The following is a 26935-nucleotide window of genomic DNA, read 5'->3' as shown; positions in this document are numbered from 1 at the left end:
TTCATTGCATCTTGGCAAGGGTCTCAAAACAATTTTTTAAAATCAAAATAAAAAATCACTGCTTTTTGAATCAGCATCCATCAGCTCAAGTGCATAAATTATCACAAATATATACAACTGACATATCTGTTTGCTCGAAGCACGATGTAGCATTTAACAGCCACACAAAATGCACGTGACTGACCATCTTCTGCCCCAATTAAGCAGCATAGTGTCCCAAATAAACAAAGGGAAGCCCGGCAATGTTCTCAATTTGTTTTTGTTCTTTAAGAGCTGTCCCAAAGAACCAATGGCCCAATTAACTAGAATCCACTACATTGTTTCTCTACTTAGACGTGATATAATCTAATTAAAATTAATAATAGCTATGTCCACCTTGGCTGAAAATAAAAGAACAGAGATAATGATTCAAAAATCCAAAACAAAGATTGCTCCATGACTTGTGGTCAGTTATGAAGAAAAATCACAACCTATTCATCACGATGCCATCAGCGCATTGAATAGAGAATAGCTTCAATTGGACATCTGATCCAGTATGGTACCTCTGCACAAGTGACAATATGGTAGAGTCCAATACAGGAAGCATAAACTAGAAATAGAGTTTTATTCATTTATTGAAAATAATCCATTCGAAAGAAATGGTGCTGTGTGCTCTTAAAATTTAAAAAAGAGCCTGCAAATCTGTTTGACAGTAATTGTGATTGATCAAACTATTAAAAAGAATTCAGTTACACAAATGTTTCAGCCCTAATTTTTTTAACCATATTTAGCAGTAACTAATGAACATGTCTTTATTTGGATTCCAATGCACAGTTCAACAGCAATGAGGAAACACTGGCATGTTTAACTGCACCATACAGTAGGTTGCAACTAATTTTTTCCATGACCACAACTATTCTCAATGTAATATATGGGTCACTGTGCCTCAACTGTTTTTCTCAATATTACAAATAGATGCTTTTGTTTATATCACACTTTAAAATGTGAAATATTGATATAGTGAACAATACTTACAATGTGGCAAATAGAATGTATATTACTTAACGCATAGAAAGTAAAGCAAAAGGGAACAGAACACTTGAGGTTCATAATAAATAACATTTTAGGTAATGGATTTTTTTTAATTCCAAGAATTAAACAATTTATAAAAGTTGATCCTAATCAGAACTAATCAATGATTCATAAATTTTAAAATAATCCATGATCAATTTAAAAGCTTCAGTTCTGTTTTGAAGTTTCAACAAATTTAAACTATTAAATGATACGTTTCCAGAAGACAGTTCCCTCATGGCGGAATAAATGTTACACTGTGTATTCCAGAAGCATGCATATATTATGGTCATAGATCAAGAGCAACATTCTGGAATGGTACAAATCCCAAGGTATTATATAGTTAATATAAGGTAATATAGTTGATATTGGTTTCAAGCAAAAATACTGTTCCTGGCAGGTAGAGATGGGCTTGCAGGAAAAGCACTGAGCAGTGGGACATCAGCTGTTCCTACTATTAACTTGCTCACATCTATCTATTAGTGCTAAGCCTTAGCACATACAGATGTTACTGGTATGAAGTGTACAGCGTGAATTTTCTCATCTCCAAATCCAAATTTGACTGTGGGTTCACATTGAGAATAAGTGTTTAGAAAACTCAGTATACAGTAGGACAAGGGAATACTATTCTGCCACTATGACTGTGAGGCTAAATAAAGCATCAATACCACATTTAAGTTTGCTGATGACATCACTATTGTTAGCTGAATCAAATACATAGGAGGGAGATTGAAAATCAAGTTGAATGGTTCCATAACAACCTCTCAATCAACATTGCAAAACCAAACAGCTGATTATTGACTATCAGAGGAAGAAACTTGAGGTCTATAAAACAGCCTTCATTATGGGATTAGAGATGAAAGGTCAGTAACCTTAAGTGCCATTATCAGTTCTGAGGATCTGTCCTGGGACCAACACTTAAGTGTCTTTACAAAGAAGATACAGCAGCGCCTCTACTTTCTTAGAGGTTTGTGCAACTTCAGCATGTCATCTAAAATGTTGACAATTTCTATAGATGGACAGTGGAGAGAATCCTGACTGGTTGTATCATAGGCCTGGTATGGAAACACCAATGTCCAAGAACGGAAAAGCTTTCAAATAGTGGTGGATACAGCCCAGTCCATTCTCTCCACCGTGGATCATATCAACAAGGAATGCTGGCACAAGAAAATAGCATCCATCAAGGACATCACCATTCAGGCCATGCTCCTTTCTCAGTGGGACCATCAGGAAGGAGGTACAAGAGCCTTTGGTCACACACTGCCATGTTCGGGAACAATTATTACCCATCAACCACAAGACCCCTAAATCAGCGCTGATAACCTTACACACATCTGTCACTGATTCCACAGCCTAGGTACTTACTTTTGATGATTCTAGAACTCATGATCTCAGTATTGTTGTTTTTTCAGTGTGTTTGCACAGTTCACCTTCTTTTGCACATTGGTTGCTTGTCGCTGTGTGTAGTTTATCACTAATTCTATTGTATTTCTTTGTTCTACTGCAAGAAAGCTAATCTCAGCATGGTATATGGTAACATACATGTACTTTGATAATAAGTTTACTTTGAACTTTTCTGTGTGTATTTGCCCATTTTCTCTACTACTCCCTAGATTCCTTACCACATCCCAAAGACATGCAGTTAATAGGTTAATTGGCCACTGTATGTTGCCTGTAGTGTGTACTGTACAATCAGGGTAACGTTATCAGGAATATGAAGAGAAAAAAATTAGATTAGTGTAAATGGGTATTTAATTGCTGGCACAAACTCAGTGGGCAGAAGGGCTCATTTCTGTGCTATATGATTCCATAAAGTTGACTTTAATTGCTTTTGGGCAACTATTAATTTTGGAATCAATTTGAATAGTGGATAATTTTATTCAAGTTAAATGCACTCCATTGTTTGTTTTTAATTCAGTTGCAACTTAGATGTCACTCTAAATAACTCAGATGTTATTTTAAATTTACTTATTGTGTTTTTAAGTAATTGAATTGCCGGAATGAAGCAGTACTACAATTTTGCTGTCCTGAACAATGACAATAAAGCTCTTAAATATGGCGGTAAGAGATTTTTGTTTTGAAACTTAAAAGATCTAGTAGAAAACAACCTAATTTGCAATTGGCCCCATTATTTCAAATAATTAGACACAAAATTCAAAAAGTACAAACGTTTAAACTCAATGTAAATGTCAATTGTCTCAGAGAGTAGCAAAATGCTGAAGTGAACCAAAGTGTTACTAGTTACGCAAATGCTTCCAATCAAATAAAGCAATACAAAAAAGTTAATTTAAAACATTATTGCCCTGAGTGTCAAAGTACCAAATATGCAAGACCTTGTTTTAAACTGCAGTAATGCAGGAACATAGTTGAGATCGAATAGTGTAAATCTGCAATGAGCCCAATCACTCAACCTGTGTCCCGAGGTCTTCAACTGAGTGACCTTGTCTGTAACTCAGCTGCTTTTTTTTTTTTAAAAAGTTCATCCCACAATAGCCTCAAATAGAATTACCTGAAGTATTAAAAGATAAATCCTACTGTAACCTTTGAAGCCAATGAGAATTCCTGGGTGTCAATATCTCCGAGGACCTAACCTCGACCCACCATATCGATGCAGCTACAAAGGTGGCAAGACTTCAAGAGGAACCTGAAGGGATTTGGTATGTCACCAAAACAAACTGCAAATTTCTACAGATGTACCATGGGGAGCATTCTAACTGGCTGCATCACCATATGGTATTGGGGGAAGTGGGTGTTACGGCAGTAGATCTAAGTAAGCTGCAGAGAGCTGTAAAATTAGTCAGCTCCATCATGGGCATTCGCCTTCACAATAACCAGGACATCTTCAAGGAGCAGTGCCTCAAAAAGATGTGGGTGGAGTTAAGATGTCACCAGATGGTGGCTTCTTCAAGCTCATCTGTGAATCAGCTTAGTTTCTTCCCTTTAATGTCCCTTTTTTTCCCCATTTCAAGGTGGATGGGGTTCTATCAGAGTCTGTGATGTACAGCTGCACTGAAACAACAGTCCTTTACGGCAGTGGTTCCCGCTCCGTGAGCTTACTGACTAGCCAATTTTTGATATCCCAGGATGCGGCCTTGACGACGCACACCTTCGGGGTAAGGTTTTGCAGCCCTGCAGACAAACCAATTACATGCTGGTATTGCCAATTGAGGCATCACAGAAGAAATGGAACCCCGCAAACAGGGGATCAGCTGTCGGAGGCCTCTGTTTGTTCCCCCTTTGCCGCTCTCTCCTCAAGTCAGAGAACTCGGAATAATAGCAACGCGGCAGACTGTAACATTGGAATCGAGTTGCTTTGTTTTGCTGGTCTCCCCTCTCACTGTGGTGACACCTCTCTGTCCCTCGTTAAGGAGAAAGAGCAAGCCTGTGGCATGTTGAATTGTCAGGTGAACAATTAGTTTATGTTGGACTGCAGATTATGGTCTCTCTTTGGGGGCTTTGCTATTGCTTGCTTGGTGGATGGTGGATGCTGATGCTTCCTGCTGAAATAAGTGGAGGAGTGGGAGCGGGAGGGTTGATGGTTTGCTGCTGCTTGTACATGGGGAGGGGAGGAAGAGGAAGAGGGAGCTTTGGGGTTCAAATATTTTTGTTTTCGTGGATGTCTGCAGAGAGCAAGAATTTCAGGTTGTATACTGTATACATTCTCTGATATTAGATGGAATTACTGAACCATTGAAAAGGCAGCATCCATTATTAAGAACCCCCAATCACCAAGGACATGCCTTCTCATTGTTACCATCCGGAAGGAGGTACAGAAGCCTGAAGGCACACACTCAACAATTCAGGAATACCTTCCCCTCTGTCATCCGATTTCTGAATGGGCATTGAACACATGAACACTACTTTTTTTTTTGCACTACCTAATGTAAATATAAATAAATATATATATATATATATATATCCATTCATATTATAATTGTTTTTTGTTTTTTCCGTTTATTATGTATTGTATTGCTGCTGCTGCCAAGTTAGCAAATTTCACAACACATGCTCATGATAGTAAACCTATCTGTTGGTATGAACATAGAATTCTCCAACTTCTGGTAATTTCCTCCCCCTCCCTTCCCCTATCCCTATGTCACTCTGCCCCCTCCCCCAGCTGCCTATCACCTCCCTCATAGTCCCGCCTCCTACTACCCATTGTGTTTTTCCCTATTCCTTCTTCACCTTTCCTGCCTATCACCTCCCTGCTTCCCTTCCCCCACCCCTTTATCTTTCCCCTTACCGGTTTTTCACCTGGAACCTACCAGCCTCCCCCCACCTACTTTATAGGGCCCTTCCCCCAACAGTCCTGACGAAGGGTTCCGGCCCAAAACGTCGACCGATCTTTTCCACGGATGCTGCCCGACCTGCTGAGTTCCTCCAGCGTGTTGTGAGTGTTGATAGTAAACCTGATTCTGATAAGTCAATTTCTACAGAACCTTGTTCTGAAGAAATTCGAGTTATGGCTTAATAAAAATGTCATAGGATAATATAGCACACAAAATGTGCATTTGTAATTTGTGCTAAATGTGGCAAGCTGGGATAGATGTTCAAAGTATTCAGTCTGGTTCTTGATAAGTATTACCCAAAATATCCAAATACATAATCTGACTCGGGAACAGCTTCTTTCCCTCTGTCATCCAATTTCTGAATGGACACTGAACCCATGAATACTACCTTACTACTTTTTTCATTACTATTTTAATACATTTACTGTAATTCATTTTTTCTCTATTATGTACAGCACTCTACTGCTGCCGCAAAGACAACAAATTTCACGACAGATGCCAGTGATATTAAACCTGATTCTGAATAATCAAATGTTGGAAAGATACTTTTTTTTTTAAATCAGCATGTTTTGGAAAATATGGACGGTACCACGCAGGCAGATCAAACTTTTTGTTCTTTGTTGTGTCCCATAAATTTATTAAAGTAGATGGAAATTATAGACACAAACAACAGGAATTCTGCAGATGCTGGAAATTCAAGCAACACACATCAAAGTTGCTGGTGAACGCAGCAGGCCAAGCAGCACCTGCAGGAAGAGGTGCAGTCGGCGTTTCAGGCCGAGACCCTTCGTCAGGAAATTATAGAAGCAGGTATCAATTATAGAAACTTTGCCAATCAGCTAATATTACCAAAGAATGACAACAAAAGAATGAACAAGTCTATTTGCCTCATCAGTTAGTCTTCCTTATAAAATGGTCCAAAACAAAAATTGGGGCTATTTTGGTTTATAAGATTAAACCTAAACTCTGATCTGCCTGATAAGATGATCCCTCTTAGTTAGTTACATTCCAAGTGCAACAGGAAAAATAAACTACTTCCAGGTAACAGTATCTAATACCATTCAGATACAGGTACAATGGTCTGCTCAAGTTTTGGAATCATTAGAAGATTTTTAAAAGAGATATTGATTAGTTCTTAAAGAAACCATGTCATTTCCTACTAAGATTTTAATAAAAATATTCTACCTTTGAACAGCAAAAGCAGGAAAGCAGTTTTATTAAGACTTTAATTTTAATGTAAATGAGGTCACAACCCTTATACCATTTGCTTGCAACCAACGCAGAAAATATAGTCAACAAGCCAAGAACCTAAGAGGTGTATCAATACAAAGAAGCAAAGGACACATTAAGGCAAGTGACCAAGAATTGGAAGCAGGACATTTTAAGAGGCTTCTGAGCAAGGTGGGGGGGGTGGCATGGGAGAGAAAGAGAGTAGAGTTGGTGGGGAGTGGGTTACACTTTAGAAAGTGGAGGACTGATGCATGGAGGTGGACTGAAAGTGACAGGAGAGTGGAATTTCAGAGCTTATGGTTCTTGAAGTGACACAAAACAAACAACACTGAGTACTGTGGGCATTTCTTATTCCGAGATCTTCTTTTGTAGGATTTTAAAAATAAACTTTAAAAGTTTTTTTTAAAAAAAGTGGACTCCATTTTCAGACATTTTTATCTAAACATAGCTTTTTCTTGGGCAGTACCTCAAGACTGAAATGACTGCTTCTACTTGATTTTGTAGGTTCATGGGAAGCTGATGAAGACAAGGTGGAGACAGCAGACCGGTGGGGAGGAAGTAGTCAATAGGTTGCGTAGGGAATACGCATTTTCCACCATTATGCTGGATGTTTGTGTACTCCTGACAAAAAGCTACACTTTTCATACTGAATAGCGCTGGTCAATATTGAGTGACTCCTGACTCGCAGGATATTCATGAGTCAGTGTAAAAATGTTGCACTTGTTCAAGGAAGGTTTGAGTATACCCTTCAGTTATTTCCTCTGTCCTAATGATAGTCTGTTGCCATGACCAAGCTTGGAACAAAGCAAATTGAATTAAGGCAGTGATGCTGGGGTCATTGGTCTGGCAATGAGCACCAAGGTTGACTTGCTAATCCCATCACTTAGAGGATTTTTGCAGAGATGGCATTGATTGTAGACTTCCAGTGCTTTGATGCGACTGATAAATTGCTAACAACTCAAATGTATAAAAGGAGGGCACAGCCTTGAGTTTTGCACTAGTTTCAGGCCTCAAATATCTTTTCTTCTTTTGGTCAAAAGTGAACTTCAGGGGCAAATTTCATTTTCAATGTCAGCCTTCACTGACAGGTGTCTCCAGAGAATAAGAAACAGTATATATTTTCAAGGGTCCTACTGTGGACCTTCTTTGTCAGAGGAATTTTATTTTCAAGATGTTTCAAGGAACAAGTCGATACTGACTTTTGAACTTGACCTCCGGACATTAACATACGTAAGCATCACATGGAGATTGATGACCAAATCAGGACAACCTTGCTTCTGACAGACAGAGGTTAGACATTATCCAATCTGGCCTGTAGATTAGCTCAATTTTATCAAGAAGCTTGTTAGAGCCAAAATGTGACACTATAGCTAGAAAGATTGATAGATTAAAAAGTGTTCCAGTCACCCTTAAATGAAGGAGTCAAATGTTTCTGAGAGTTCAAAAAAAAGAGGCTGTTTATGGGGTACTCCCTGCATTTTTTTGCATGACGAAAATCACATTTGTGACTCCAGCTGGGAAGAATTCAGGGAGCTGATCATCAGTAAGTGGAAGGAAGTAGTTAAAGAAGAATTCTGTGTGTCAATCCCTGCACCTGGCCTAGTGCACAGACGAAGATTCTGCTAGACTTCTTGGCTTCTACCTTTCAACCCGAGTTCAAAGACTCCAGAAGACTATTCAAGGTTGGTCAATGTAATTTCCAGTACAGTACATCAGTGTAAAGGAGAACAAAATAATTGTTACTCCGGATCCAATGCACCACACAAAAAAAAAAGGAGAAAAACAATAATAAAAACAAAACAAAATAAATATTGCTGGCCATGATGGATTTAAAATATGGAAGAAAACATTGAACTCAAATGGGCCAAGGACAGTGGAAGCAGACAGATCAATTGTCTTTGTTCCTGCCACATACTTGGAGATGGAGGCTACCATTTTGTGGCACTGTTTTACATCTTCCATTCTGTGAGATGGAATTGCTTTGCTTTCTGTGTTTTAAAGTAGACACAGTGATGTTTCAGGTAATCTGCTGGACTGGAGGTCATTTCCAAATAATAAGTTATGTGTGAGGTGTTCTTCAATATAACATAACATGCAGGTTTGTGAAAGCTGGGGCTGGTGCCTGCCTGGAGTGATTCGAGCTGGTTACGGAAGAGAACAAAGAACCATAAATTACCAATTGTCACTTGCTGGGAAGAGAGCAAATAAATGGATGCTGGCCTGGCGCAGAGCCAATAAAAAGATGTTAAAGGTCAATCAGATAACCTACAGCCAATGACACTGGAATGTAACATTTGAATTGGTAAGCAACGAGTATAAAAGTGGACACTTCGAGCATGCTATCAGCTTTAACTCTCTCAAGGTACCCACCATTGTAAGGAAGAACCCCCATGCCAGGGGCTGGGCGAAGAAAGAATCGATCATCCGGCCAATGGAGAACCCCTATTTTAGTGTTATAAATTGGACAAGTGGTCTGAGTATTGGTACAGAGGAAATAGTAGAATTCATGTTCTAAACTGTTGGCCCGGGGTCAACATAGTTATGCTGCTGTTTGTACAGAGACAATAAAGTGCGAGCTTCGATTAATTACAAGTTGCGTAGTGAATTTCCTAACCTAGTTCTGTTGACAGTCAACAATATCAGTATACAAGATAGATTGATTGTATGTATGTATGCAAAGTGATGCTAGGTACAGGAGCGTCTTCACGTAAGGTGACTGACAGGAAATGATGAAGTAGTGGTGGTGGGGGTGTGTGGCAGGGTGGGTTAGTGGGTGGAGGTGTTGATTAGCCTCACTGCTTGAAGAAAGTAACTGTTTTTGAGTCCTGATGGGAGTCGGGTAAACAGTCCATGAGCTGGGTAGGTGGGATCCTTCATGATATCGCTGGCCTAGTTCTGGCACCTTTCTGTATATAGGTCCTTGTTGGCAGGTAGGCTGGTGCTAGTGATGCATTAGGCAGTTTTGACTAGCCTCTGTAAAGCCTTCCAGTCTGCTGCAGTGCAATTTCCATAACATGCGGTGAAACAGTATGTTAGGGTGCTCTCTACTGTGCATTTGTAGGTGGTCGTGAGCATTAATGTGCAGAGTCAAGCTCATTTCAGGCTCCTCAGAAAGTATAGGCATTGGTGAGTTTTCTTGATTGTATAGGATGTGTTCTGCGAACATGAGAGGCTGTGCGAGATGTGAACTCCCAGGAGAATTAAACTGCTCGCAGTTTCTATTGCTGTGCTACTGATGTAAAGAGGGGTGTGAGCCTGAAGTCGATAACCATCCCCTTTGTCTTGTTGACATTGAGGAAGAGCTTATCTGCCTGGCATCAGGCCTTGAGCTTTTTCACCTCCTCACTGTAGGCCATATTATTGTTGGTGATGAGCCCCACCACTGTTGTGTCATTGGTGAACTCCATAATGTAAATTACTCAGTTGTTTGGTCATGCATTGTGTGTGAGCAGGGTGTACAGCAATGGGATCAGCACACAGCACTGCCCCCCCCCCCCCACCACCACCCCCTTGCTGAGGACAATTGGAAGGGTGGAACAGAGCTGTTCTGTTGGTAAGCATATTGATGAGTGTCCAGTGTGGCAGGACTGGAGTTTTGAGGTGTGCCACTACCAGCCATTCAAAATGCTTCATGATGATTTGCATCAGTGCCACTGTGCAGTAGTCATTTATTTCTGAAGGTGTGGAGTTCTTTAGTATAGAGATTATGGTGGCTGATTTGAAGAATGTGGGGACAGTAGCCTGGATAAGCGAAGTGTTGAAGACATCCATGGAGACATCAGTGAGCTGCGAGGTTGTCTTGCCCAGCAGCCTTGGGTGTTGGTTGGGGGGTGGGGGGGGGGGGGAAGAGGAGGGTGAGGAAGGAGGGGTTGAGTCTCTGCAGAATCTTTCTCACATATGCTGTTGCTACAGACAGTGGCTACTCACCTGGAAGGGGGCTGATGTGTTGCATGCCTTAAAGCATGTACAAAAGCTGTTTAGAGCGTTAGGAAGGGAGGCATCACTGGTATAGTCGATACTGTTTTTACCTTGCGTAGTTACCGTATAGTTGCAGTGACAGTAAAACTTGATGTTTCAGTACAGTCATGCCTTTGGTGGTGTCAGCCTAGTAGCTTTTCCAGACCACTAAACATTATGACAAACAATATTCCAACACACTTCTATAACTTCTAAAAAATGTTACATAACAATTATGGTAGTATAATATATTTTTTTTTAGCAAACCTGGTGAGTTTGAGAGCATGTGAGACAGAGCCCTTGTGAGTTTATAAAGGAAGGTGAACATCAGCAATTGATGAGTTAGATGCCAAACGATCAGGATTTCCAAACAAGCCAGATAGTAAATTATCAGCTTCAATGTAAATACACATTTCTCAGGCTCAGGATTCTCACGTAGTAAGTACCTGTTTACAAATTTCAGGTGCTAGCTCAATAGCTGCCTGATTCTCCAACTATAACAAAATGTAAAACACACCACAAAAATAGGAATGACCTCTGTATATTTGACACAGTCAAAAAGGACATCCATGCATGTAATTAAAACATGAATAAATCTTAAAAAAATATTTTTTGCCATCTAAAGCAGAGTTTACACCTGATAAATGCATTAAACAATACATTTTGTGGGAATAGGTTAGGAAATACAGGTTTTATTTTAAGTTAATTTAAACGCAAACAACAGGAATTCTGCAGATGCTGGAAATTCAAGCAACACACATCAAAGTTGCTGGTGAACGCAGCAGGCCAAGCAGCATCTGTAGGAAGAGGTGCAGTTGACGTTTCAGGCCGAGACCCTTTGTCAGGACTAACTGCAGGAAGAGTGAGTAAGGGATTTGAAAGTTGGAGGGGGAGGGGGAGGGGGAGATCCAAAATGATAGGAGAAGACAGGAGGAGGAGGGATGGAGCCAAGAGCTGGACAGGTGATTGGCAAAGGGGACATGAGAGGATCATGGGACAGGAGGTCTGGGAAGAAAGACGAGGGGGAGGGACCCAGAGGATGGGCAAGAGGTATATTCAGAGGGACAGAGGGAGAAAAAGGAGAGTGAGAGAAAGAATGTGTGCATAAAAATAAGTAACAGATGGGGTACGAGGGGGAGGTGGGGCCTTAGCAGAAGTTAGAGAAGTCGATGTTCATGCCATCAGGTTGGAGGCTACCCAGACGGAATATAAGGTGTTGTTCCTCCAACCTGAGTGTGGCTTCATCTTTACAGTAGAGGTGGATAGACATGTCAGAATGGGAATGGGATGTGGAATTAAAATGTGTGGCCACTGGGAGATCATGCTTTCTCTGGCGGACAGAGCGTAGATGTTCAGTAAAGCGGTCTCCCAGTCTGCGTCGGGTCTCGCCAATATATAAAAGGCCACATCGGGAGCACCGGACGCAGTATATCACCCCAGTCGACTCACAGGTGAAGTGTTGCCTCACCTGGAAGGACTGTTTGGGGCCCTGAATGGTGGTAAGGGAGGAAGTGTAAGGGCATGTGTAGCACAAACCTGCCTGTCCAGGTAGACCCATTGTTTCAGCTTGCTCCTGCCCCACCAAACTCATTTCTGCATACCTCGACACTGTTTTATCACCCCTTGTTCAATCCCTTCCGACCTATGTTCGTGACACTTCTCACGCTCTTAACCTTTTTGATGATTTTAAGTTCCCTGGCCCCCACCACTTTATTTTCACCATGGATGTCCAGTCCTTATATACCTCCATCCCCCATCAGGAAGGTCTCAAAGCTCTACGCTTCTTTTTGGATTCCAGACCTAATCAGTTCCCCTCTACCACCACTCTGCTCCGTCTAGCGGAATTAGTCCTCACTCTTAATAATTTCTCCTTTGGCTCCTCCCACTTCCTCCAAACTAAAGGTACAGCTATGGGCACCCGTATGGGTCCTAGCTATGCCTGCCTTTTTGTTGGGTTTGTGGAACAATCTATGTTCTGTGCCTATTCTGGTATCTGTCCCCCACTTTTCCTTCGCTACCTCGACGACTGCATTGGCGCTGCTTCCTGCACGCATGCAGAACTCGTTGACTTTATTAACTTTGCCTTCAACTTTCACCCTGCCCTCAAGTTTACCTGGTCCATTTCCGACACCTCCCTCCCCTTTCTAGATGTTTCTGTCTCTGTCTCTGGAGACAGCTTATCCACTGATGTCTACTATAAGCCTACTGACTCTCACAGCTATCTGGACTATTCCTCTTCGCACCCTGTCTCTTGCAAAAACGCCATCCCCTTCTCGCAATTCCTCCGTCTCCGCCGCATCTGCTCTCAGGATGAGGCTTTTCATTCTAGGACGAGGGAGATGTCTTCCTTTTTTAAAGAAAGGGGCTTCCCTTCCTCCACTATCAACTCTGCACTTAAACGCATCTCCCCCATTTCACGTACATCTGCTCTCACTCCATCCTCCCGCCACCCCACTAGGAATAGGGTTCCCCTGGTCCTCACCTACCACCCTACCAGCCTCCAGGTCCAACATATTATTCTCCGTAACTTCCGCCACCTCCAACGGGATCCCAGCACTAAGCACATCTTTCCCTCCCCCGCTCTCTCTGCATTCCGCAGGGATCGCTCCCTACACAACTCCCTTGTCCATTCGTCCCCCCCATCTCTCCCCACTGATCTCCCTCCTGGCACTTATCCGTGTAAGCGGAACAAGTGCTACACATGCCCTTACACTTCCTCCCTTACCACCATTCAGGGCCCCAAACAGTCCTTCCAGGTGAGGCAACACTTCACCTGTGAGTCGACTGGGGTGATATACTGCGTCCGGTGCTCCCGATGTGGCCTTCTATATATTGGCAAGACCCGACGTCGACTGGGAGACCGCTTTACTGAACATCTACGCTCTGTCCGTCTGAGAAAGCATGATCTCCCGGTGGCCACACATTTTAATTCCACATCCCATTCCCATTCTGACATGTCTATCCATGGCCTCTTCTACTGTAAAGATGAAGCCACACTCAGGTTGGAGGAACAACACCTTATATTCCGTCTGGGTAGCCTCCAACCTGATGGCATGAACATCGACTTCTCTAACTTCCGCTAAGGCCCCACCTCCCCCTCGTACCCCATCTGTTACTTACTTTTATGCACACATTCTTTCTCTCACTCTCCTTTTTCTCCCTCTGAATATACCTCTTGCCCATCCTCTGGGTCCCCCCCCCCCCCACCTTGTCTTTCTTCCCGGACCTCCTGTCCCATGATCCTCTCGTATCCCCTTTTGCCTATCACCTGTCCAGCTCTTGGCTCTATCCCTCCTCCTCCTGTCTTCTCCTATCATTTTGGATCTCCCCCTCCCCCTCCAACTTTCAAATCCCTTACTCACTCTTCCTTCAGTTAGTCCTGACAAAGGGTCTCGGCCTGAAACATCGACTGCACCTCTTCCTACAGATGCTGCTTGGCCTGCTGCGTTCACCAGCAACTTTGATGTGTGTTGCTTTATTTTAAGTTACATTAAATTTCATTATGAAATACTTGCTACTGCAATTAGATAGTCAGACTCCATGGGGAACTGCCATAAAGGAACATCCAACTTCAGAGTATTTTCAGATGTACTGTTAAATATACTATACTGATGGACGTGAATCATCTCAAAAAAGAACAAAGGTGATGACAAGAACTCCCTTATTACATTTAAAAGATTCAAAGAACAGCTTCAAGCTTGTCTGGGGTTATTAGCACAAAATTCAACTTGGTGTTAAGACATGAAGATTGTAAAGATAACAGATTTTTGCTCATGATGGAACAACCAGCAATACTGTAAAATATAGAACTTTTCAAACACCAGTTCCTAACAATACCACATTTTATAAAGAATAAATTTGATCATTTGATAATACAAATGAAATTTCTGTGTAACATACTACAGTAATATCGTACATTACAATAATTTAATTATTCATTTCATTTGAAAGTCAAGATAGACATAAAGGGATAATGACATAACGATACATATATTAAAGGATTTTAGTACTGAGGCACTGAGAAAGTTCCTATTGCAGCTGTTGTCTACAGTGATGACTTATATAATTTTCATGCTGTGCATCTTCGAATAAAATTATGGATTGAATTAGCACCAATTTTAGAATCCATGCACACTTAATAAAATCAATAACTTTACAGCGATATACACTTCATGCACAAATTTAAAGGCTATAGCACTTTACCAATAAGTAAATTTTAGTGGACAGGTAACATGGAACTGGGATCCCAGCAAGTGAGACAAGAGTATGACAAATACTATCTGGCAAACCATATTCTAAACCATTGTGATTTCTGAACTGTTGAAGAGTATACTTTTTCATTCACTCCTATTTTAATTGTCCTTAATAGCACATTTCTTTATCTATAAATTGCTTTTGCGCAAAATTTTAGATAGAAGTAAATATGCTAACCTTCTGGTTCAGACGTTGCATATTGATTCTTTAATCTGACTGATAAAGGTGACACATGGTTGCATAAGTCTAGGAATCAACAACACAGATTTGGAATAAATAATAACCTATTACAGGTTGAGTACCCCTCATCGGAAGTGCTTCAGCCCTGAAGTGTTTCGGAGTTTGGAATATATAATGAGTTAGCTTGGGACCATCATTATTTTTGGCTCTGAATTTATGTGCTACTGATAAGCAGTCTTTGCCTTACACTTGCTCATCACAGATAGGTACTTAAAAATAAAAATTATTACATACCATTAATATAATGAAAATATAATATGTGTAAGCTAACAAAAGCAGTACAGCAGCATCAGGAGAATACCTGAATCAGCTGTTGAACAACAGGCTTTCAGTCTCCATCTTCAATGCCATGTTTTGATTAAAACGTTACAGTACACTATTTGCATTTTACTTATTTGAAAAGAAGTTTTATGTAAGGTATAAAAATAATCTGCATTGTAGATTTGTTCTGGTGCTAGATTTTCATCAGCAACAATCTTCACAAATTCAATGAATTTCTCTGCTGTTTCTTGATCAGCAGATTATCCTTTCTTCAACAGTGATTGAGAAATCTATTTCATATGCATTATTAGTAATATACATTATGCCTAATCTTTATGTAAAGAATGTTGCTGTATTATCTCTTACACGCACCTCTAACGTCTCATGTCATTATTACTGTTGAGGCATAGAAACAACTCCCTATGTATTCTGTTCCTTTTTGCTGCTCATCTCCACCCAAAGAGATTCTGATTTTATACTCCCATCTGTCAAGCAATAATTCTTTCAAACTATTGTACTAACATAATTGTTTTTTTTTTAAACTGTACTATCCTACCTCCTTTTCCATTTTAACCATCGATCCTAAATATAGAACATACAGCACTGGATAGGCTTTTCGGCCCATGACTTTGTGCCAATCATGATGCCAATTTATACTAAATAACCTCCTCCTGTGTGTCATCCATATCCCTCCATTCACTTCATAGTCATATGTCTATCCAAAAGCCTCAAACTGCCTGGTTCCACGACTACCCTTGTAACCATTTCAAGCACTTACCACACTCTGCATAAAAAAATTTATCCCTCGTCATTTTTAGATCAGTCACACCCCCCCCCCGCCCAAATTAAAAAGCATGCCCTTTGGTATTTGTCATTTCTATTATGTGGAAAAGATTATAACTGTTTCATCTATACATCTGAATTTTAAAAACCTCTAGCAGGTCTACCCTTAGCCTCCAACTCCGAAGGGAGAATAATCCAATTCTGTCCAACCTTACTTTATAGTACATACCTTCTGATCCAGCAGCATCCTGGTAAACCTCTTCTGTGCCCTTTTTGAGTTTCTACATCCTTCCTACAATGGGACATGAGAACTGTACATAATACCCTAAGTGTAGTCTGACTAAAGTTTTCTGTAGCTGCAGCATGACTTCCTTCCTCCTATACTCAACACCCCTACCAATGAAGACAAGCATGCCACATGCCTTACTTATCACCAAAACGTTAATTTTCTGTAATATTTCATTTTCACCTTTGATTCACCCTACAGCCACATTTCTCCAAAGGTAATTGCATCAGACTTTTACTATTTAGGCTGTCAATTCTTCAATCTTGTTTCAGATGCAGTGGGCATTTAGATACATATGACTGAAGTTGAAAACATGAATAATTCTCCTTACTCTAACTTAATTTACTGCCTGTCTTTATGCTATACATTTTAGTATGTTTTTCACTTCTAACTTTTTCCTCTCTCTTTTGCAACTCCTATGTCGCATTCTCTACTAAGCCAGTTTAAATTCTCTTCTAAAAATACCAGCAAACACTCCTGTAATAATATTGCTTACAGTCCAGTTGAAGAATAACGTGTGTGAATTGCGCTCCATTCTGTAGTTTCTTTCCACCACATAACTCATTGTCAACACATGGCATTGAGAGTAATCCTCAGATAATTACCTTCAGGGTGATGCTGCTTAACCTCTTTCCAAGCTCTCGAAAATCTGCTTGTAGGACCAATGTGGATCACAACTTCTGGCTCTCCACCCTATCCCTTCAGGACACATTGCAGCCATTCAGGGGCATCCTTGATCCTGGCACCAAGGAGGCAACATAACAAATTTAACATCAAAAATGCTGGAAGCAATCAACAGATTAGGCATCATCTGCGGGATGAGAAATGTTCAATGATTCAGATTAAGGATTCTCCATCAGAACTTTCTGGTCCAAATACTAGGCAACAGCTCCCAAAATACTTATCTGTTCCCTTAACTATAAAATTTTCTATCACTATTCTTCTCACTCTTCAACCCTCATCCCTTCATAACTGAGCTACTGATGGAACCATGCTAGCATTTCAATAACAAAATGTGCAAATGAGAGAAACAAACACACATCAGCTTCCTCAATCAGTCTGGTGATCACCAATTCTTATGACCATACATTCTTCAGGTGCATTATAGCTATTTTCCCTCAAAGTTTCAGCCTTGAGAATGTGCCACAGTGACTCAACTATTCCACTTCTAACATCTGGAATTTAAGCTGTGCAGCTGCAGACATTCCCTGGGCATGATTATATGTCACTGGAGAAACAGTCAATTTCCCAAAAATTACAAAATGCACTCATTCCACTCAGTAGAGCCACCTGCTATAGCTCTAATTTTTTAAAGTTGTTCTTTTAGGTTCGTAGGGATGGTTTTAGAGATGGAGAGGAGAATTAGGGTCTGGGCCAGGACTGTGGGGAAATTATAGGCCTCAGCTCCGCATTTGAAGGTCAGTGACGCAGACATGGGAGATCCATGGTTAGATATCAGACTGGCAGACCAGCGAGGTTGAGGGCTGGTGGTTCCTCCTCTCCCACCCCCCCGGGTCAGTGAGTCATTAGTGCATTCCAGGATCTTAATTCCAGGTGGGCAGGAGGTGAGGGGGCTGGTGACCCCAGAGGCATGCAAGTCAGCAAGACCAAAGTTTGAGGCCTAGTGTCCTGGGTCCTCATTCATCATCATTGGAATGTCCTGGGGTCGACACTGAGGATGACGTCCAAAGGTCAATCTGAAGTCTGCAGAAGCTTGGGCCTAAGTCGGCTGGCAAACTTGAAGCCAAATGTCTGTGAATCCACAAGTCTGCTGGAGGCCAAAGAAAACTTGTTTTGGGCTTGGAGGACTACTTACGTGCATGGGTGGGCAGGTACAAGGGAAGGACGGACCTTGTGTTGCTGGTGTTGTTTTGTTGCTTGTTGTGTTGTGTTTTGTTTTGTTGAATACTCGCTCTGCCGAGCAATGTGAGCATGTCGTGTTGGTACCAGAATGTGTGGTGATACTTGCGGGCTGCCTTCAGCACACCATTTGGTTGTGTTGGTTGTTATTGCAAACAATACATTTCACTGTACATTTCCACACATGTGATATGTGAATCCGAAACAAAATACTCATCAATCAATCGTCTTGAACTAATGTACCTCTTGAACTGTGGGATCATATTTTCAAACCAATGCTAGCACAAGCCCTCTCTAGTTACAAAAAGATTCCGTTTTTAATGACACCCAAAAGCCAATTTTGTAAGTCAGAAAATACACAGAAATCACTCTATGTGGTAACCATATCTCCAAAGTATTGCAATGAATAAAATCAAAAGCACACAAGACTGCTAAAGAGGAAACAATTACTATAAGTGGAGAGAGAGGAAACTAGTTGTGTCATTACATTCATATGTATGTGCTTTGGACTTTTGAATTCAATATAATTTAATATTATAACAATATTATGGGAACATTAATACAAGTTAGGCATTGTAACCGAGGGATGGAGTATATTGAGCTGCTCCTACCAATCCTACTTTTTAGGCATCCGTTAGTCTCACGAGACTATGGATTTGCGCCTTGGAAGGTTTCTAGGGTGCAGGCCTGGGCAAGGTTGTATGGAAGACCAGCAGTTGCCCATACTGCAAGTCTCCCTTCTCCATGCCACCAACATTGTCCAAGGGAAGGGCATTAGGACCCATACAGCTTGGCACCGGTGTTGTCACAGTGCAATGTGTGGTTAAGTGCCTTGCTCGAGGACACACAGACTGCTTCAGCTAAGGCTCGAACTCACAACCTTTAAATCACTAGACCGACACCTTAACCACTTGGCCACGCGCCAACCGATCCTACTTACCGTAACTCAAATTTTCAGAAGTCCCTAATTCAAAGTCTGTACTCTATGGAGCATGCACCCACAAGACTGCTGTCTGCACACCAATTTTACTCAAGGCCCAAGTGCCAGAAGCCAAGAATACAAACTTTAACTGGAAGCCAACAGCCAAGTCTTCCCAAATAGATAGGCAAATTTCTATGTTACATGTTTACCATTTGAACTGAAAGACACAACACCAGTGATGAGAAGCACAAAGATATGACTGAGGGAGGCAGAAGAACTAGACTGTTTTGAATCGGTGGACTGGACCACATTCAGAGTGTAGGGCTCTCAGTAATACTAGACGGGCTGTTAACTGTTAATCGCTTATTACCAAAGTGACTTCTCTGAGGTGTTATATTAAAATGGCTTCTCGTACTGTTAACAGCTGAGCAAGGGGTTCTCTGTAACAGCAATGTTTGGGTTATACAATGTGATAATGCAAAACTGTATTCATTTGTTAGCCAATGGAAGTCATGTTCTGTTATCTTGTATATGTGTGCTGAGTTGAGGAGCGCGGGCTTTTTCGGGAGGCGAGCAGAGGGGACGGACATGTGGGGAATGGACAGCGGTTTCAGGGCAGCGGATACTGGACCTCGGGGGTTCGGAGGGTGGCCGGAGTCTCGGAAGGACGTTGTGGATGGAATCGGAGGCGTGAGCTCCAACGTATTAAAATATTATGTGCACAAGACTGATAAGTTACTTACATGGCGCCTTTTCTTTTAGTTGTTGCTACTAACCAATCACCAAAATTTGCCATAAAGTATAATTCTTTACTCGCACTTTGTATATGGTTTCATATTTGTGTCGTAGCTGATCATTGGGCAACTCACACCTTATCCGCACCCAAGCATTTGCACATTTGGCGGGGTCGACAGCTATTCACCCCAGGCAATGGGAGTCAGTGGGGGCAAAGGACAAGAGACTCACTTGCGGATTTGAATGCCATCACTGACCTCAAGCCCTGCATACCATGAGAACATACCGAGTTTCCAGAAACCAGAAGCCCTGGAATCCCAAAATGAGCGATATTGCCCCCCATCCCTCTGTGGGCGGCGGTGGTGGTGGGGGGGGGGGGGTAGCTGAGAGAGATTACAGTCTTAAATTAAAAAATTAATTATAAGCATTTGATTCTCAGTGTCTCATAATTGATTATAAAGATCACATAAACACCTCTACTCTTGCTAACCCACTGTTCTCTTAGACTTTGCTCAAAGCACGTCATAATTGTTGAAAAGCAACTTGACACTTTTGTATTTTGCTTATCATGAGAAATCTGGACTGAAGGAATTGTATTATTTCCGGGCCCAGCCTGTGCATTATTGACATTCACTACTGTAGTATAGCATTAGCTTGTACGATTCCCATACTCTAATCACACAGTGACAATTCCTGTGCATTAGGGTATGGCATTCAATGTGGTAAAGTTCAGAATCTGTTCTTTTGAATGATCTTGACCGCATTTCTCCAGCCCACGGCCCACACATATTGCTGCTCCACTTCATGTATCTTCAGGCAGAGAGTCAGGTTTTGCTTGAGCTCTGACAATGGCCCAACTTTCCCCTTTATTGATCACAGCACTTGAGGTTAGACTTAAACAGCTGGTGATTGATCGTGGTCGTTATCCATAACAAAAATGGCAGAAGCAGATGAAATGAAAAGGTGTAGACAGTATAGTATGGAGTATCTGAAAAGTGTATTTATACCAGCACCACACAACCAACAACAACCAACGTCTGTTATATGAAAAAGTTTTCTCAACTGAGGCAATGAAACCATTCAGGCTCCTTGAACATCTGAACAGAATACACTCTGATAAAGCAACAAGAACTTGGCTTATTGTCAGTCACTTCGTGAAAACTTTTAGAAATAGAAAGCACGACATGTTTGCCAGCATTTCACAACAAAACAGTGATGATTTGCATACTTCATACAACACATCATTGGTCATTGTTAAATATCTGGAAAGCCCCTTACAACTGGAGAAGAATTTTCACCTTTCATTCTGAACCTATGACCTCTAGTTCAAGTCTCACCCAAACTCAGAGAAAAGCGTGCATGCATCTACCCTATCTATACACCTCAATTTTGTATAACTCCGCAAGATCTCCCCTGATTGATCTACACTCAAGGTAACACAGTCCTAACCTATTCAACCTTTTCCTATAACTCAGGTCGTCAAGCCCTGGCAACAGGGAATTAGAAATTAGAAAGGCTAAAAGAAGATATGAGGCTGCTTTGCCAAGTAAGGTGAAAATAAATCTAAAGGGTTTCTACAGTTATATTAAAAGCAAAAGGATAGTGAGGGATAAAATTGGTCCCTTAGAGAATCAGAGTGGACAGCTATGTGTGGAGTCAAAAGAGATGGGGGAGATTTTGAATAATTTCTTTTCTTCAGTATATATAATTATCTGGATAGACAGGGTCTGATTAGGAACAGTCAACATGGATTTGTGCATGGAAGGTCATATTTGACAAATCTTATTGAATTTTTTGATGAGGTTACTAGGAAAGTTGACGAGGGTAAAGCGGTGGATGTTGTCTATATGGACTTCAGTAAGGCCTCTGACAAGGTTCCACACGGAAGGTTAGTTAGGAAGGTTCAATCGTTAGGCATTAATATTGAAGTAGTAAAATGGATTCATCAGTGGCTGGATGGGAGACGCCAGAGAGTAGTGGTGGATAACTGTGTGTCAGATTGGAGGACGGTGTGTAGCGGTGTGCCTCAGAGATCCGTACTGGGTCCAATGTTGGTTGTCATATATATTAATGATCTGTATGATGGGGTGGTAAATTGGATTAGTAAGTGTGCAGAAGATACTAAGATAGGTGGCGTTGTGGATAATGAAGTAGGTTTTCAAAGCTTGCAGAGAGATTTAGGCCAGTTAGAAGAGTGGGCTGAAAGATAGCAGATGGAGTTTAATGCTGAAAAATATGAGGTGCTACATTTTGGTAGGACTAATCAAAATAGGACATACATGGTAAATGGTAGGGATTTGAAGAATGCTGTAGAATAGAGGGATCTAGGAATAATGGTGCATAGTTCCCTGAAGGTGGAATCTCATGCGGATAGGGTGGTGAAGAAAGCTTTTGGTATGCTGGCCTTTATTAATCAGAGAATTGAGTATAGGAGTTGGGATGTAATGTTGAAATTGTATAAGGCATTGGTAAGGCCAAATTTGGAGTATTGTGTACAGTTCTGGTCACCAAATTATAGGAAAGATGTCAATAAAATTGAGAGTACAGAGGAGATTTACTAAAATATTGCCTGGGTTTCATCTCCAAGTTACAGAGAAAGGTTGAACAAGTTAGGTCTTTATTCTTTGGAGCGTAGAAGGTTGAGGGGGGACTCGATAGAGGTGTTTAAAATTATGAGGGGGATTGATAGAATTGACGTGGATAGGCTTTTTCTATTGAGAGTGGGGGAGATTCAAACAAGAGGACCTGAGTTGAGAGTTAAAGGGCAAAAGTTTAGGGGTAACATGAGGGGGAACTTCTTTACTCAGAGAGTGGTAGCTGTGTGGAACGAGCTTCCAGCAGAAGTGGTAGAGGCAGGTTCGATGTTGTCGTTTAAAGTTAAATTGGATAGATATATAGACAGGAAAGGCATGGAGGGTTATGGGCTGAGATGGCTTGTTTCCGTGCTGTAATTGTTATATGGTTATGTGATTATAACATCCTTGAAAACTTTCTCAGCACTCTTTCAAGCTTATTGATATCTTTACTATAGGTACTTGACCAGCACTGCATACGATATGACCAATGCCTTATATAACTTCAACTAGCCTGAAATTTTCCATCTTATTCTTCGAGTCTTTCAGCACGTCACCAGTGGCCAAGGACATTTTAAATACCTCAAGGCCCCTGCAATTTCAGCACCAGCCTCTTGCACGGTCCAAAGGGACATCTTCTTATGCCCTGCAGATTATTCAACCTAAAGTGCCTCAAGACAGCAAGCACCTCCTCTTTTGTAATCAGGATACGGTCCATGACTTGACTAACCTTTTGCCTCCGTTATATAGAACTTGCACCTGTCTCCTGAGTAAATACAGATGCAAAGAAAAAATATTATGATCTCCCACATTTCTTTTGGCTTCATGCATAGATGACCACGCTGATCTTCAAGAGGACCAATTCTGTCCCTTTTACCCTTAATAGATCTACAGAAACCCTTGGAATTCCCTTTTACTTCGTCTGCCAGAGCAATAGCATGTTCTCTTTTAGCCCTCCCGATTTCCCTCGTGTTCTCTTGCATTTCTTACACTCCTGAAGCACCTCATTTGATCCAAACTGCCCGTACCTGATTTATGCCCCTTTCTTCTTAATCTCAATATTGTTTGAAAAAAAAAAAATCAAGGTTTCCTAACATGTTAGCTTTGCCTTTTATTCTAACAGGAACACACAGATTCTGTACAATACTTCACTTTTCAAGGTCACCCACTTACCAAGCATCCCTTTGCCAGAAAACAACCTATCCCAATTCACACATGCCAGACCTCCTGATGCCATCAAAATTGGCCTTTTCCCAAACTAAAATCTCAACCCAATGACCCTTCTCCATAATTATCTTGAAACTAATGCAATTATGATTACTGGATCCAAAATGCTTCCCTACAACAGTGGCCCCCAACCACCGGGCCGCAAAGATGTGCTACTGGGCCGCAAGGAAACGATACGATTTGGCGATATGAAACGATGAGTTAGCTGCACCTTTCCTCATTCCCTGTCACGCACTGTTGAACTTGAACACCACCACCACCCCGTCCCTGTAATAGCAGTTCATGTACAAACCACCCCATTTGTACAGATCCCACCTTCCGTGGAAGAGAGATCAATGAAGCCCTCCCTCCCAACTATGTAATGCAGTTTACATATAGCTAGCCATCTTCTTAACTACATTATCTTCCCATTTCTGGCCTCAGGAGCACATGACACAGATAGCAACCCTGTGATCAACACCCTGGAGGATCTATTTTTTAACTTCGCACCTAATTTCATGAACTCATTTCGCCACATTTCCTCCCCACATCATTGATACCGACTTGGGTCACAACCTCTGGCTGCTCACCATCCCCTTAAGAGTGGTATGAACTTGATTCTAGATGTCCCTGACCCTGGCATCTAGGAGGCAACATACTATCCAGGGACCTTATTCTCGCCCACAGAATCACCTGTCTGCCCCTGTAACCAATGAATCCCTTATCACCACTGTTCATTTTTTCTCCCCATCTTCCCTTATAAGCCACAGAGCTTGATTCAATGCCAGAGACCTGACTGCTGTGGCTTTCCTCTGATAGGTTCTTCCCACCACACTCCCAACAGTATCCAACATTATGTACTTGCTATTGAGAGGAACAGCCACAGGGGCACTCTGCACTGACTGCATATTCCTTTTCCTTCTCCTGATAGTCACCCAGTTACCTGCACCTTAGGAGTAACTGCCTTCCTGTAACTATTGCCAGTCAACCTGTTTCCTGAATGACCTGTAGGTCATCCAGCTCCCTAAAGCACTCTGTAAGGAACTGCAGCTAAATGCACTTCTCACAGGTGTCGTCATCAGGGACACTGGAAGTCTCCTCGACTTCCATGTCATGCAAGAGGACAACACCACTGCTCTGGGTTCCACTGAACTGACTCAACAACTATTACCCAGCAGCATTCACTCACAACTACTGTGATGAAGTACTTGAAGAGGTTCGTTACGGTCAGAATTAACTCTTGCCTGAGCAAGGAACTAGACCCACTGTGATTTACTGACAGCCACAACAGGTCTACAGAGTACACAATCTCACTGGTTCTCCATGCAGCTTTGGAGCAGCTAGACCACAGCAATACATTCACCAGGAGGCTGTTTATTGATTACAGCATGGCATTCAACACTATCAGCCACTTAGCACTAATCAACAAGTGTCAAAACCTGGGCCTCTGTACTACCTCTGCAAATGCATCCTTGACTTCCTCATCAGATCACTGTCATTACAGATTAGTAATAACATCTCCTCCTCACTGACAATCAACACAGGAGCAGAGGATGCATGCTTAGTCCAAAGCTCGTGAGTTGGAGAGCAGAGAGAGGAGGCGGCACACAGGTCCAGGAGCGAAATTTAAAAAGAGAAAGCTTCACGGGAACTCGGCTATAACTGGAGCGCCAATCATGAGCTGGAGAGCAGAGAAGGTTCAGGCATAAAAGGGACTTACTGCCAAGTGGAACGGTCATTGACAGAGTGGTCTGAGGCAGACTGGTAGGGCTTTGGCGAGGTAAATTTGCCCTTGCATTTTTTTTTGGAGGAATAGAGAACACGTCTGTAGGGTTAGTACTTTGCTCTGGATGTCAGATATGGAAATCCAGTCTCCCAGATGGCCACATCCACACAGGTGCACCGAGATGCAGCTTCTGAGAGTCCGTGTTAGGGATCTGGAGCTGCGGCTTGATGACCTACAGATTAGGGAAAGTGAGTAGGAGATAGATAGCAGCGACAAGGAGTTTGTCATCCTGAGGTTGCAGAGTTAGGTAAAGTGGGTGACTGTCAGTAAAGGGATGGGAAGAGCTCAGATGGTAGAGAACACCCCCGTGGCCTTCACTCTCAGTAATCGTTATCCCATTTTGGTTGCTGTTTTTGAGGGGGGGGCACACCTGACAGAAGACGACCACAGTGATCGGGTCTCTGGCACTGAGCCTGGTTCCATGATGCAGAAAGGAGAGAAGATCAGGAATGAGGTAGCCATAGGGGATTTCATAGTAAGGGGAACAGACAGGAGGTTCTGTCAGCCTGGTAGAGATACCCGCATGGTGTGTTGCCTCCCAGGTGCCAGGGTATGGGATGTCTCAGATCGGGTGAAGAGTATTCTGAAGGGAGAGGGTGAACAGCCAGAAGTCTTGGTACACGTTAGTACCAATGACATAGGTAGAAGGAGGAGGTCCTGAAGCAAGAATTCAGGAAGTTGGGTAGGAAGCTGAAAAGCAGGACCTCCCAGGGTAGTAATCTCAGGATTGCTGTCTGTGCCATGTGCTAACAAGCACAAGAATAGCATGATCAGGCATTTTAATGCATGGCTGAGAGATGCTGTAGGGGGCAGGGCTTCGGTTTCTTGGATCATTGGGGCCTCTTCTGGGCGAGGTACGACCTGTACAAAAAGGGCGGGTTACACCTGAACCCAAAAGGGTCTAATATCCTAGCAGGCAGGTTTAATAGAGCTGTTCAGGAGGGTTTAAACTAATTTGACAGGGGGATGGGAGCCTGAGTGATGGGGCTAAGGAAGGAGAAAACAGAAATAATTCAAAGATAGTGTGCAACAGAGATGATAGAATGGACAGGCAGGAGATGAGGCATAATTACAGCCAGTGGGATGAGTTACAGGGCAATAGAGGTGTGGTGCAGTTAAAACAGAAAGCAACAAATACTGAACTGAAAATGTTATATTTGAATGCACACAGCACAAGAAATTATACTGACGATCTTGAATTTCAGCTACAGATTGGCAAATATGATGTTGCGGCCATCTCTGAAACTTGGCTAAAGGATGGCTGCCATTGGGAGCTGAGCGTCCAAGGATATACGGTATATCGCAAAGATAGGTTAGTCGGCAGAAGGGGTGGTGTGGCCCTGTGTATAAGAAATAATATTAAAATTTTAGAAAGGGATGACATAGGATCGTAAGGTGTAGAATCTCTATGGCTTGAGTTAAGAAATGACAAGGGTCAAAGAACCCTAATGGCAGTTGTATACAGGCCAACAGCAGCTGGGATGTGAATTACAAATTACAGCA

The 26935-nt window shown here is 41.9% G+C and overlaps 1 protein-coding gene across 2 annotated transcripts in view; it reads right to left on the bottom strand.

Moving 5' to 3' along the window:
- hdac5 (histone deacetylase 5) overlaps positions 1–26935 on the bottom strand; it is a 338912-nt gene that overhangs the window by 296067 nt on the left and 15910 nt on the right. The window contains exon 2 of one of the 2 annotated variants that reach the window (XM_072249379.1): positions 16956–17089. The exons of the other annotated variant lie outside the window; for it this stretch is intronic. The gene's annotated coding sequence lies outside the window, so the exon portion shown is untranslated. The remainder of the gene's footprint in view (positions 1–16955; positions 17090–26935) is intronic. 2 annotated transcript variants of the gene reach the window in all.

Source organism: Mobula birostris, chromosome X (genome assembly GCF_030028105.1).
Source record: "Mobula birostris isolate sMobBir1 chromosome X, sMobBir1.hap1, whole genome shotgun sequence".
Taxonomy (NCBI): domain Eukaryota; kingdom Metazoa; phylum Chordata; class Chondrichthyes; order Myliobatiformes; family Myliobatidae; genus Mobula; species Mobula birostris.
Note: the sequence above shows the minus strand (reverse complement) of the source record. Positions and strands in the feature narration are given on the sequence as shown.